Source organism: Epinephelus fuscoguttatus, linkage group LG13 (genome assembly GCF_011397635.1).
Source record: "Epinephelus fuscoguttatus linkage group LG13, E.fuscoguttatus.final_Chr_v1".
In the NCBI taxonomy this organism is placed as follows: Eukaryota; Metazoa; Chordata; class Actinopteri; order Perciformes; family Serranidae; genus Epinephelus; species Epinephelus fuscoguttatus.
In genome coordinates this window covers 9,018,522-9,031,495 of record NC_064764.1, presented here as the reverse complement: position 1 = coordinate 9,031,495, position 12,974 = coordinate 9,018,522, and the positions used below count along the sequence as shown (strand labels likewise).

The 12,974-nt window shown below is 40.0% G+C and overlaps 1 long non-coding RNA gene across 3 annotated transcripts; it reads left to right on the top strand.

The window, feature by feature from the left end:
• The first annotated feature begins 724 nt into the window (after nucleotides 1-724).
• LOC125899735 (uncharacterized) lies at nucleotides 725-10,802 on the top strand. Of its 3 annotated transcripts, none has more exons than XR_007450767.1 (5): nucleotides 725-1,662; nucleotides 1,738-1,794; nucleotides 1,861-1,936; nucleotides 2,016-2,175; nucleotides 4,119-10,802. It is a non-coding gene; the product is annotated as an uncharacterized LOC125899735 (long non-coding RNA). The 3 variants fall into 3 exon arrangements; XR_007450768.1 differs by lacking the exon at nucleotides 4,119-10,802 and having other exon boundaries at nucleotides 725-898; nucleotides 1,564-1,662; nucleotides 2,016-3,345; XR_007450766.1 differs by lacking the exon at nucleotides 4,119-10,802 and having other exon boundaries at nucleotides 2,016-3,345.
• The last annotated feature ends 2,172 nt before the right edge of the window (nucleotides 10,803-12,974 follow it).

Genomic DNA, 12,974 nt, shown 5'->3' with positions numbered 1-12,974 from the left:
GTGTCAGAGTAACTTTTAACTAAAGCTGTTCAGTTTAAGTTTTACCATTGTCCACAGTGAGTAAACATCTCCTTGTGGACAACTGTGCAAATTGCCCACCCCTCAGGTTAGAAAAGAACATTTATGACCCGAATAATTAAATGTTCTGTATGATTCCACAGACGACACAAACAGACAGTCAATGTTATTTGGGAGTGTCATGCTATTAGCTGTCGTAAGCTTGATGTGTGTACCATCTGCTTTTAACAAACTGGAACAAAAGTGCCATTTGGTTCTCTATTTGTGTATCCATTGTCTGCCCTTGCTGTCACATATTGATTGAATATGACCCCATGTTAGCCACAACAGGCGTGAAAACACATATTTTAGTGACAGTACGTCCACTCATTGTGCAATCTAATTAAAACATGTGAGGCATAGCGAGGGGGCTCAGCTTGGAGCAATTCCATCGTGTGCAGCACCTCCAGCTGACCAGTTTCTCTGCCCCATTTGGCACATTGCCTATCATTTCAAAAGAATGAAACCGAGAGATTTGTGTCACAACAAAACTGCCTAAGAGTTTCCTGGTAAAAGGAAGATCAATCTAACCATACACATGGGAGGATTTATTGAGCGACCCTCTCAGCCTTGAAGTGATAAAAAGAGGGACGAGCACTTTACAGAGTGCCAAGTTCTAGCCAATAAAGAAAGGCAGGAAAGAGGAGATATGTCTGTGCTGCCCTGTTTTCCCTCTGGGAAGATGAGGAGCTTGTGATACCTGCGTATGTCAGCCACTGGCCCCTGCTGTGTCTGTGGAGATTGTTCAGCACTGAGTGGAATTAATCACACCTACAGTACCTGGTTTCTTCTATTTTGGGGCTGGAGAGCCAAGACAGAAAGAAAGAAGGAAGAATCTGCAGTAAGTAATTTTGTTAGTTTTACTTTTTTACTGACTGAAAAAAATAATGAGAGCATGGGGAACTTTTCGGGACGTTTCACCTTAATAAGTCTATATTGTTGCCATGGGTAAGCCTCTTTACACCGTCCAATTATAGACATGGCTGACAAATCTATTTCCAAATGAGGTGAACACATAACAGTAAATACTGTGAAAGCAACGTGACTCCTGAGAAAAGCATAAAAGATATGTTAACAAAGTCTGGGAAGCTTATTGTCGCTTCTGTAGCTGCCCTGGAAAAAGCCACAGACTCTTGTCCTGGTTACTGAATTGTGAAGTTGATGCAATAACAGTCCAGTCTCCAAGTGTAAATTATGAAAAGCTGTTGTATGGTCTTCACATTTTTCACAGTCTGTCCATTATCTGATGGCCTTATCAAACCAGGGACATAATGGCAATGTCTCCACCTAGTCAAACTGTATTAAGACGTCATTTTCCCTCACCTTCTTTTTCATTGGTTAGAGGCCAGATGAAGAAAGAAATACTCTTACACAACAGAGATTTGATTCATTATTGCAGAATGTTAATCTAGCAGTATAAGCATTTTGTATTGTTTTTCACCTTGTTCTTTTTTTGTTTACATTTGTTACCATGGTTTCCGTTTCTCATTTCTGGCAATCACTGAGATGGACCGGTACAAAAGTGGTAGTCTGCCCACCGGTTCTTCCTCTGTGCTCCCGTCGTTACCCGTGTCACTTACGGGTCAGAGGTTGTGTGCCCGACAGGTATGGCCGCACGCTGCTTCACCTCATTGGTTGTTTCGTTTGGTCAGTGTGCTCAGTGTATTTGTTGTGTTGTAGGGCGACTGTGTGGTGCTCCGTGCTCCCTGTGTGTGCTGCTTTGGTTGTTTGGTGGTGGTAAGTGTCATCTCTCTGTGTGTTATGGTTGGTGCTACCAGGTGGCTAATATTAGTGTGGTCGCAGGTAAATGCTGGCAGCTGCCTGGAGTCCTCTCTCCCTCCCTCCCTCCTCTCGTGAGCGTGTGAGGGTCTGCTAAAAGGTATGTATACAGTAGCATGCAGCTGCATCATTTTCAGTGTATTTAGCTAATGCTAATATTGATTCTTTTCCTTAATCAGGTGTTACCCACCTTACTGGATTCGCTGCTGCTTTGTTTTCACTGGTGTTTGTATCTGCTGCTGCTGCTGCTTGCCTTCACAACGCTCCCCTGCAGCCGTCAGAAGCTTCGCAGCGTCACTACCACCAAATATATACGCTGTGTGTCCTGTCCAGTGTTGGGTAAGGGTTACTTTAAAAGGAATCAAAGTACGTTACTGCGTTACTTTCTAAAAGAGTAACCAATTACTTTACTGCGTTACTCCCTGAGTAAAGTAACTCAATTACTTTAAAAGTACTTCCAACGTTACTCCCTGAGAAAAGTAACTCAAGCACTTTAAAAGTACGTTTGAGTATTCTACATCTCCTATTGGGCAATGGACCACAGGGCGCTAAGCCTACATTTTTTGTCTCCAAAATTAAAGTTAATGACCACTTGCCCTTCACTGAGATCCAATTCTCCCATCACAGCTGTCACTTTGACCAGTAGAAATACAGAATGATCTGCTGCTGTAGACAACTGTATGACAACAACACCCCAGCATTTTAATATTTCCTCTAGGGATGTTACCACACAGAGTAAAAGGGGAAATGATGGTGTGAAACAGCAGAGGCACTTTGTCAACCCGCTGAGTTAACGTTACTGTCATTAGCATCAAGCTAGCAAACAATGCTACATCCTCATGGTCGGACATAAAGTAATAACATTAACAAATAGCAGCGGGGCTTTTACTCACCACAACTGCAGAGGCTCCCAGCTTCATTTGAAACAAACTACATTATAGACGGTCCGTTATTTATTAATCCCTCTGTGTGTTTATATATTTACTTTTTATCTGCTGCGTTGTCTTTGTAAAGTTAACATATCACCGTCATTTCAAACTCAACACTTGTTTCAAATTAAAAGCCCCTTATAACCTCAGCTAGAGAATCCCTCCATTTTCTAAATAGACTTTTATTCTGAAACATTTGTCAGAACTTCCTGTGGAAGATACAGTAGCTTGATAGTTTACTTATGACGCTTCAAATGTAGCTCCTGCCATCTGCTGACGCTTTTAGGTGACTACAACAACATGTCGGCTGGCACATGAACAGACACACAGTGATTCAAATAATAGTGAAAGTAATAAAAACAGGACAAGAATAACCCGATGACATCACACACGCCGTGAAAGACGACCGGGGATAATTGGTGAGTACCAGCGTGTAGTGTGTACCAGGCATAATGCAAGTCCTGAGTCTGAAATATGTCTGTCAGCGAGTCCTACTCCACCTATTTAGACTCCACCGTAGACAACGGCAGCATTTCTCCGACCACGTAGCGAGCCACAAGCTCTGTGGCTTCTTTCAGACTGATAGATTTAACGTTATCTCCGTCCAAAACAACAGCTGTTACTGTTTTGGAGCTGAAGGACCAGCGCTCTAAAAGTAACGGAAGTAACTGATGTCTTGTTTGAAAATGTACTTAAGTATTTGATTACTCAAACAGCAAACTAACGCGTTAGGTTACTCGTTACTGCAAAAAGCACTCAGAGTACTCATACCCAACTCTGCTTGTGTCCAATAGAGTAAGTCCCTGGGTGAAATTCCCAGAGTGGCGTTGTCGAGTTTTCCTTTTTTTGGTAATATTAATTGTATAGCCTACCCGTTTCACCTCCTCCTCGCCACATTAACATGCCACCATGCCTCAATAACACTTCACCCAGCCATACTGCTGCATTCACATGTTAATTCAGTGCAGTGAAAAGTAAGGCTGTGGATGTTGAGGTGATGTTTATCTTATTTCACATCTCATACTTCTACTCAGCCTTGATCTTTCTCTGACCTCCTGTAAGTGACTGTAGTCATTAGGATTATTGCTGCCTTATTCATACAAAGGTGGTACATTGTGATGCCCATGGCCACATGTGGTAATATTCATTCTCTGACCTAAAGAGTTTGCCACCTACACAGGTTCAGTTTCCTGTCTTTTTTTTTTTTTTTTTCAGCCAACAACACCTGACGTCACACAGTTGATTTGATTTGGAATTTCTGTTTATTTGCCTTTAACCTTACACTGTTTTTATAAACACATAAAAGATATTGTATGGGGAATTTGGGGACTTCAGAATTGCATCTCTTCGCAGATGATGTGGTTCTGTTGGCTCCAACACACCATGACCTCCAGCATGCACCAGGACATTTTGCAGCTGAGTGTCCCCTGGTGAAGAGGGAGCTGAGCTGGAAGACGAAGCTTTCGATTTACTGGTCCATCTACGTCCCAACCCTCACCTATGGTCATGAGCTATGGGTAGTGACCGAAAAAATGAAATTGTGGATACAAGTGGCGGAAATGAGTTTCCTCCGTGGGGTGGCTGGGCTCAGCCTTAGAGATAGGTTGAGGAGCTCGGACATCCGGAGGGAACTCGAAGTAGATCTCCTTCACATCAAAAGGAGTCATTTGAGATGGTTTCAGATGCCTCCTGGGCAATACTCCTGGGAGGTGTCCCAGGCTCGTCAAACTGGTAGGAAGCCCCAGGGTAGACCCAGAACATGCTGGAGGGATTACATATCTCGACTGGCTTGGGAACGCCTTGGTGTCCCCCAGGAGGAGCTGGAAAGCGTTGCTGGGGAGAGGGATGTCTGGGGTGCTTTGCTTGGCCTGCTGCCCCCGCAACCTGGATAAGTGGATGAAAATGGCTGGATGGATACTGGACACAACCTTTAGTCTCCTGGGTATATTGCTACAGGTAGGTTTACATTGGAAGTAGCTGAAAGCCAGGTGCATGACAAAAAGATGCTAAAGAGTTGCTTTGGTGTCAATATCACACACCAAGGGGTGAGACAAAGTGGCAGATTTGATGCCCTGGGAATGAGAATAGGAGCCAGCCCATCAGGCCAAACTATGTGCTTTAGGGTAAGTATGGGATGAGGATTGTGTGAATCCCCCGAAGGGGCACAATCGGCACTGGCACAGGTTCTTCACTTTAAATATGATGATACAGCTATTGATTTTTATTCCCCTTCTGATGCTCCAAGGAAATATAGGCATTAGAACTCTAACAAAACACCTAAAAATAACAAAACTACTAAACCCTTAAACAAAAGAAAAACTAAACCCAGAAAAAACCAAAAATACAGATAGCCCGAGGAGAGGTCAAAGGTCACATGGACAACCATTCCATAAATTTAATCAGGTCTGCTATAAAAAAGCAGAAACCAAGAAAGATTAGGTGAAACTGGCCAAAATGAAACCTAAAGAATATTTGTTATAAGGAAAAACACCAAATTAATGATACGAAGGATCCCCCGCCTCCACACCTAAATCCCTAAAAATTAGGGTTAGGATAAAGGAAGAGGGTTAGGTTAAGGGAAAAAAGGAGGGGAAACAGGTAATTAGACTCTGATTAATTAGGTTTAGGCATACCCAAAATTTAATTAGGATTAGGCACTAAATACTGGAATCCAAAGCCTAAAAAAATTCTCCAAATTAGGTTTAGACACACCCTCAAGAGGATGAAGCGGTTAGAAGATGAATGAATGAAGAGATTTAGGCACATGTAAAGTGACAAGCAACCGAGGGAGAACCTGCAGGCAGGTCAAAATCAAATATCAAAATCAAAACAGGATCAAATGAGCCCCCAAATAACGATCAATCAATGAGAAAAAGAATAATAATGCATGCAAATCAACTTAATTTATTTACAATATATACCAAGAAAAAAATACTTTTAATTGCAACATAATCGCAATCACAAATCAAAATTAGGAGCTGATTAGGACGCCATTAAGGCTAAAGAAGCCCTCAGGCCTCATCCTCGTGTTGCTCGCCACCTCCAAGCCCCACCCAAATAAATAACGCCTTATCTAAAAATAAGAGAATCATTAATTAATTCCTAGAAGGTGTTGAGTTGAAAGGAGAGACCAAGTATCAGAGTAATTAATAAACATAAATAAATAAATTAATTAATTAAACACACAAAAAAAAGGGACAAAAACAACCAAATTAAGTGCTAAAGTAATAAGTACTGAAATCATGCAATAAATCAGAAAAACAACAACAAATAAATCTAGTAAGAGAGCTCTTGGAGCTCTCCTATTGTTAGGGTTAGGGTTAGGGTTAGCCTCATTTGGTGTCCATCTTAGTTACTTCCTGTGTGTTTTTTGGTTTGGCCAAGCCTTTATGTGTATTTCCTCGTGTCACTGCAACACTATTCACCCCCAACTCAGTGGTCATACTATGACATTCTAGGTGCCCCCGTCAATTTCCACTCATTACATGATAAAGTGTCCTTTCAAAAGAAATTTCTGTGTTCACAGAAAACCTAAGTTTAGGCAACTACATTAGTTTAGTTTAGTTTTAGGAAACTAAAGTATTAAATTAGGTTTGGAGAAAGACCATGGTTTGGGTTAAAATAACTCATGACTAACGTAACTTCATTTACTCGATAAGTTAATGAGTGTCATATGATGTATCCAATGTATGTCACATGACATGTATCTCATGTGACATTTACTATGTTATATAAAAAACTTTTGACTTTTGGTTTCACACAGGACATGAACACTTGTCTCCTGGTTGAATATTCGTGTGACCTTTCCACCATACCTCCCCCTCCCTCCCTCCCCCTCTGCCCTACAAGGACTTTCTCAATCTTTATAATATATCATTGCTGCTGGAGGGTTGGTATTAGACTCTAAGGGCCACTGCCCAATTTTCTGTATTTGACTCCCTCGGAATGAGAACAGGTTGGTAGTTTTGAGAGGTCAGTTTGTTTAGTTGACAGCTTTAGTTATGCTGCATTGACCTCTTTGATAGGCCTACATATCCAATTCTTGGATCATAATATTTTTCACATTTTGGGCAGTAAGTAAAAGCCTGGGTTTTCAGCTAAAGCTGTTGTTTCCTCTTTGCTTCATTGTGATTCATAAAATTAGTCATACTCAACACACTGCAACCAAGTTGTTCAATGTATCTAACCTTGAGCACACCATCAAAGCATAGGTTCACATTTTTTCAAGCCTGTCTTTTAACAATACTTATATGATCAGTAAGTTATCTGGCCTTTAGTCGTATAATTATTTAGAAAAAAAAAAAAAAAAAGCCAAATAAAATCAAATGGATAATGTTTTGCTATATTACAACCCACTAGTGTTTTGTAAGTACACGGGAACTGATAAATTACTTGGTATGTAGGGTGCAAATAGAGATCTGTGACTTTGAGACAATTTGGGTGCTTTAGATATGGCTAAGCTGTGTGTGGAGCTGTGTGCATTTTTGTTAAGAAGGGACCTGTTTGTATTGTCTAGTTGTGGTATGGGCATGGGCTCAGGTTATCTGTCTGAAAGCTTGTGGATAACAATGTGAAATAAAGTCTTGCTTATTAATTAATGAAGGTTCAACAGTATAGGTACATCTTAATTTTTGGGACAGCTTGGGCAGATCATTTAGAACATTTTGTGCCAATGTTTGTCCTAATAACTTGCCATGGTGCTGATCCTGGGATCTGGATTTGGCAGCCTCAGCACACAAATGAAAACTTCTATTATGTTTTATTCTTAATTGATGTTTTCAATAAGCATGCTGGCTCTTTCTTGGATAGTAACAAGTGAAAATGTCCTGTGCTAATACTTTTATTGTCATTCTAGGATCTGAGTCAGTTACATGACTCATTAGGGTTAGATCAGCACTGAGGAGACAGTAAAAGTGGAATGAGCATGGTGCCGATGTTCGAGCTATTGAAGCAATCCAATTACAAAATAGGTATCATGAAAACACGTCTGTCTGATAAGAAACCAGATGGAACCATTTACAGTCTTTAATGATAGCATCTGCATCTCATGCTGATAATAATGCAGAATCAAAGAGAGAATGTGGAAGACTGGATAGAGCAGAGAAGGGGATGAGTAGGAGGAGGAACAGCACACAGATGTGGGTGATGCTGGCAGCTTCATAGCTTTTTTTTGGTTCTTATTGATTATTGCAATAGCACAACAAAATCAATGCTCAAACTAGAAGAGTGCACTCAGAACCTCCTCTGGCTAACTTTAGTGGAACAAATTAGATATAGAATTAATCTGCAGATGCTTCGGTTTAAAATTAGACCAAACTTTTCTACTGATGTCAGTTTTTGAACCACAACAAAGGTTAAAATGTGGCCTGCAACAAATGGAAAGGCCTCTTGTTTTTAGCCCAGCTGATTTCTGGAAAACTTGCTGCCCCTACCAGCTGGTTAGGAGTGAGAAGTCAACAGTCAATGACAGTATAAAATAGTTAAATATGTTTTTCAATAATTACGTGTCACTGCAACCATGAGAGGTCCTTAAACATACAGTCCTTAATGTACTCACAAAATATTAGGCTGATTGGTCCTGTAGTTTGAGAGATTAGCTGTGGACAGACAGACAAACAAACACAGTCACAGACACACGCATGCTCACACACAACCAAATGCACGATCTCCTCTAGGTGTTCGCCTAGCAGTGATTAAAATGCCTATAGAGGAGTCCCTCAGGACGGCTGTTTCATATCATTCATCTTTCCTCCAAACACCCAAAGAACTCTTCTCTGGCTACCTGATCCAGTTATGCCATAACAACTTTTTTTTTTTTTTTTTTAAGATAGTTACAGTCATGCTTTCTGAAAGTACACAGCATTAGGATGGATTGTAGTCATGCCATTTATACAATTCATTTACCATTCATTTGTTTAAAATTTTTATTGCATATCTATACTGAAAAGTCAAAGTCTGACCTGATGGTGGATCTACAGGTCACTAAATTAAAGAATTTTTTATCCTTATAGCTTTTGGCTCGTTATTGCATTCCACCAAGAAACTGCTGAATGGAGAGCAAGGCATTATTTTGGAATTCAGCCATCCATTCTCTAAACCACTTATCTTAGTCAGGGTCACAGGGGGCTGGAGCTTATCCAGTCCATCACAGGGCTACTATGTGGTCAGGCAAATGCATTTATAGTTCTATAATATCTATGGTATGGGTAATTTAGAGCAGTTTAAAATGTGTTTTGTTTGGATTAAGTGGGTAGAATGATTCTAGTTGGTTTTTAATAACCTAGACCCTGACCTTGGTTAGGAAGAAAGGCCCCATAGGGTCAGTAATGGGTGCATAGGAGGAGTTATATGTGTTTTAAGAAAGTTGTTCACAAATGTGCAGACATTTACAGCATAAAGCCTTACATGAGCTTACAGTACTGCCATAGTGTGTTAAAAAGCAATAACTATTTGTTCATGTAGTGCTTAGAAAAAGTGATGGGCTAAAGCAAAGTGTAAATCTGACGTTTACCTCACTTAATGTACTTTAGTATACTTATTAAAATTGCACTACATTTAAACGCACTTTCTACATTAACTGCAATACTGATGTTTGAAAGTATTACTGAATTATCATGGTGGCTGGAGACCATTAATACTCATGCCAGTAGTCTTTTAGGGGAGCCATGTGAATTAACTCTGAAACTATTGTGCACAGATAAGTGGTTCCAAAAGAGGATCCAGGCTTTTTGTCACATTGTCAGTGTGAATAACACCAATGCCACATCCAATAGTAAGTGGTGTTTTAGTCCAAATTTGGTACAGCAGCTCCTGAGAAAAAAAAAACACTCAACTCTGTCTCTTTTACCTTCTAGATGTTTACTCTTCATCAGCAAAACTTTTACCTCAGCTAGTTGCCAGTTGGAAACCTTTTAAAGAAACTTCTTTCATTATGAAGTAATAGTTGATTGTACAATGGTGATGACACCATCTGCGAAATGTTTCCCTTGGTAAGCAGTGGTGTAGTGAAAATGTCTAGCGCTTTCATTGTCAAAGATAAGAACAGAAGGAGTATGTTTGTAAAGTGCTGTCCTTGACGATGTCAGAAGCAATAAACACTGCAAGCACAAACACCTGTGAGGTTACAAATGACCTTAAAAAGATACAACTTAAAACTTATCAGTTCCCAGCTGAACTATGGAGCTCAAAAGAGGTTTTGGAACGTGGTAAACATGGTACAAAGGTACCAAAGCAGCAACAAAGGGACTGCAAAACAGGGACAACTTGCCACAAATGTGGAAACACATAGGGCCACATACAAAAGATGTCTGACCAGTGCTTTGAATGTGAAGACTAGTTTGCAATTAGCATTTTTTTTTTTGTTTTGTTTGTTTGGTAAATAGTTAATAGTTGTAATAAGATAAGTAGTCATGAGGGGTTTTTATGAGCAGTGGGGACAGTGTTTGATGGTTATAATGGTTATAAATTGGTATTTAAAAAACAGTTCCACAATGATCTTGCTATCTTCAGTTTCAGTAGAATATATTTTTAATCATTATGGCTGTTTAAGCAATATCGCACAAGAGAGAGTGATGTTGTACTGTATATTGTCACAGCTGTGATTTAGTCATATGCACGAGGCCGCAGGTGTGTGCTACGCCAGGAACTCACAAGCTACTTTGTATTTACATTGATCTGCAACTGTGTAACTTCGTCCAGTTTGGCTAATGAAACGTTGGCAAACCTGGATGTTGGCACAACCAAACACACCTGGAGGTCTGCACTGAAGAGTCCTGGCTTTCCTTTTCCTCGTCCTCTTCTGACGACCACTCATAATTTAATTCAAATGTAATTTGGGGGGCAAATATCCATCTTCTTGGTGTAACGCTATAGTGTCAGTTTGCGTCAATGTAGTGAGTGTGACAGTTGGTTAATTAACGGTTGTATTGAAATTTATAACACCTGTGAGTGGAGTGATTTTACTGTTACATGTCCCACTGATGTTATACTCTACATTAGCACTCATGGAATGCCTCTCGTCCAATCAAATTACTCAGTCGGAACTATCTGTTGTATAATATGTTTTAATGTCTTAAATAAAATTTGTTTTGTAATGATTTGTGTGACAATTATTTTTTTGAGCTAAACAGGTAGTATAAAATCTTACAATTACACTCTCCCTGCTTTTTGAACATTGACTAAGAATTAATCGCTCATTTCTTAATGTCAGAAAAGCTACTTGTACGTTGTAAATAGACCTGTGGTTCAAAATTTTGAATAGACACTTGTTATGAGTGGATTACTAGGGTTAAGTATTGTATTCCTTGATACATACACAATATACTTACGACAAAGTACTTTCAGAGAATAGGCATGGACAAATTCCATGCAAATACATTCCTTTTTTTTCTATTAATAATAGCTGTAAACAGGTGCTCAGACATTCAGATGGATAGAAGGTAGACAGGATAGACGGCCTCTGGCAGTGGTAATACGTTTTTGAAAACGTGATCAGGTCGTGGTCAGTTCATAGAACATGTGGGGAAACAGGCTCTGACTTTTCTTCATGGAAATGAGGCAGCTGTTCTTGATAATGCAATTGGATGAGATCCTGCATGCTGCTCATGGGAAGTCAGCTCTGATAGTTTGCTGCTGCATCGTACCAATCTGGAGCACCACAGCTGATGCTCTCCACACCATCTCTATCAATCATTCAGAAAACATGTCAACTCTAAAACCTGTTATTGCGGTTGCTGAGCAGGGGGTCAGTATTAGCACTGATGTAATTGGACTGGTGGAGCAGTGGCATCGACAATGCAAGAATAAACAACATCAATTAACGTTCTATTGTGCTTGTCCTCATCTTCTCCCCTAATCTCCACTTCATTTCAGAGAACAAATACAGTGTGTATAAGATTTAGCATTCACCTCTTCTGGGATCAAAAAACAAAGTTGTTTAACAAACAACCAACAAGCATTTTGATCAGCCAAGGCCTTCTGGGGATGGGTTTCATATTCCAGGCAGGGTAAATCTTAATACATAAAGCTCCACTGAAGCTCGGTGCAAATTTGCACACTTTTGGAGACTGCAGTGAAAGTATTATCTAATGTAAGAAGGGTTGCTGAGTATCTGTAATGAAGTTTGTGCACTGAATTCTCAATGTTCTGCAGGGTAAAGACTCTCAATCATTTTGTGCTGTGCTGTTTAAATTTGGCTCATTCAACTTACACTAAATTAACCTGGAGTTCATTTTAATACACTCACCATGCAGAATTTCACTTTCTTTAACCAAAATGCTTAAATCCATATTGCACTGGGTCAATAAATTATGAATCAACCCACAGATAGAGCAGGAGAAGGAGGAGGCATCCCTCTTTTTCTCACCTCTCCACCCTGAATCAGACTGCCCTCACATTAGCCTGCCACAGGTTTTAAAGTCATGCCACATTCTCGTGTTACAGAACAGGAAATGATGATGGTTAGTGCTGGAGGAGCTCAGTTTTTTTCACATAGGGTGACACCACTTCCTTGGCAGTCTAATTACAGCGTCAAGAAACGTTCCTTCATGCACATCCACTGTCTGAGGTGGAGTGCAGGATGTTGAGTAAAAGACAGCTAACAGACACTTTTGTAGGCCATCATCATAAGGCAATATTTCACCACAGGCAGTGGGCAACAGATGTGTTTGACAGACTGTGAACTCTACTGAAGAAATTTGTTTTCTTTCATGATCTACAGCTATGCTAGTGGCTCTGTGAGGCTGTACTTATCCACAGATCAGAGTTCATGAAATTACCAGCTTCTGTCATAAATGACATTAATGTCTACATCCAAGTCATAATTAGAATTTGAAAAGTCGGATTTTTCTAAAAGCTCTGAAATATCTGATTTTGCACTTAATAATACAGAAGGGCCTGACAACAAATATTGATGCCTTATTCCATCATTCAAAATAATTAAAGGTACTCTGTGGTGTTTTCTTCTCCTCTCTCTTAAACAAACAAAAGCTCCGCGTATGCTCAGTGTTACTCACTAAAACTCATTGTGTGTGTCCTGGAGCTCTAACAAATGCGCTAAATGCAATTCCTTCATCATGAAACACTTGGAAAGTCGATTGTTTAGGTGTGTTAAATCCTGCGTTGTTTACACCCCAGTTTGTTTGCTAGCAGTCTTCTTGGCACATTACAGTTAACTTGTAGATCAGTGGAACAGTGTGAAACCATTGGCAG